Source organism: Austrofundulus limnaeus, unplaced genomic scaffold (assembly GCF_001266775.1).
Source record: "Austrofundulus limnaeus strain Quisiro unplaced genomic scaffold, Austrofundulus_limnaeus-1.0 Scaffold509, whole genome shotgun sequence".
NCBI classification, from domain to species: domain Eukaryota; kingdom Metazoa; phylum Chordata; class Actinopteri; order Cyprinodontiformes; family Rivulidae; genus Austrofundulus; species Austrofundulus limnaeus.
Genome location: NW_013952911.1, coordinates 311,911 through 313,575, shown reverse-complemented (window position 1 = coordinate 313,575; position 1,665 = coordinate 311,911). Strand labels below are relative to the sequence as shown.

Here is a 1,665-nt window from a genome sequence, read left to right as displayed (position 1 = left end):
GCATTAGTCTTATAAAACACTTTTTGAGACCCTCAGAGATGCTTCATTCATTCATTCATTCATTCATTCATTCATTCATTCATTCATTCATTCATTCATTCATTCACACACTGATGGTGGTAAGCTACACTGTAGCCACAGCTGCCCTGGGACAGCCGGACAGAGGCAGGGCTGCCATACTGCGCCATCGGACCCTGACCACCATCAGTAAAACAAGGCGGAACAAGTGTTTTGCCCAACAACTGAGACAGCAGGAACGGGGGATCAAACCAGAATGACTCCCCTAACCATTCGGCCACAGTTGGTGAGGTGAGCACAAAATTAATGTACTTCAGTAAAAATACAGTTACTCTAAAAGTTTTACTTAAATAATAAAGTTTCCAGTGTAAAATTTTAGGCAAATGAAAGTAAAAAGTACCTGATTAAAATTGTACTTTAAGTAAAGTTACCTTTTTATGAGCAAATGAAAACCCCAAATGAAAAGAGTGGTTATTGGTCTCAAACTGTTTTTAATTCAAATGAACATCTTTATAAATAACAATGCAAAACTAAAATAAAACCTTTTGACATTATGAATATTTGGAAGTATAATGTGTAGTATGAATGCAGAACACTGTACTCGACAGCTCAAATAAACTAGATGACAGCTCCAGTGAAAATATTCAAACTGTATCCTTCTGTAAACTGGTCACTTTTTTAGCTGGATCTTGAGGACAACCCAGTACACTTCCTGTTAAGTTTGAGCATCTCTGGATTTTATTAAAGTGAAGAAATCCTCTTTGTCTGGTAAATTCTTCTTCACTTGCTCCTCAGCCTGTTTCATGTAATCAAGTTGTTGCTGAATTTAGACCAGACCTATCCAGTTAAAGAAAACATACACAGTGGATATTTTGACACTATATTATTGATAAATGTATCAAAAATAATTTGTCATAATGTAGAAATTGCATTAAAACTACTGCTGAGCAGAAACCACTGTTTACAGACTAACAATAAAAATAAAATCATTTCTTTGACAACAGCTCTATCAGTACAGGTGCTCCTGAATGCAGAAGTATTGCTGCAGCGAGTTCTGGGTCTTCCTGACACTAAAGCACCTTTGAACACCAGCCTGGATTGTTTTGATGAAGAGCTGACATGTCACAGAGGACATCTCCAGGCTGCTGTGTTTTCTCTGTAGCTTGAAGATCACTGGTAGGAGCCACCTCGTGTGTGTTGGTCTCACTCTGAAGAATGTTTAGAGCCATCACCAGTGGCTTCATCACCTTGAAGTACTCAATCACAAAAGCTGTTTCAGCTGGCACTGAACCTGCACAACATACACCAAACGTAATAATAATAATATAATAAAAATAACAAGAATGTTTTGGTCTCTTCATTGATCATCTCAAATGAACTAGATGACAGCTGCAAAACAAAACTGCAATTTACCCTTTAATATTTCATAATCGACATTCCTAACATATTTGCATACAATAAAAACATTAAAAAATGAAAATTATTCATATAAATACTCCTCATCAAATTGATAAAGTAATGCTCATTTTTAGCTGAAGTGTTAGAATATAACCTTGAAAAAGGAGAAACTCACTCACATTTTTTACTTTGAATTCTTCGCAGATATTCTTACTAATGGTATAATCCATATGATTCTCTCCGCTGCCA

The 1,665-nt window shown here is 36.0% G+C and overlaps 1 long non-coding RNA gene across 1 annotated transcript; it reads right to left on the bottom strand.

Annotated features, from left to right (window-relative positions):
- Window positions 1-916: 916 nt before the first annotated feature.
- Window positions 917-1,665, bottom strand: LOC106530317 (uncharacterized). The gene is made up of 2 exons (XR_001311765.1): window positions 1,596-1,665; window positions 917-1,309 (listed from the first exon to the last, which is right to left on the bottom strand). It is a non-coding gene; the product is annotated as an uncharacterized LOC106530317 (long non-coding RNA).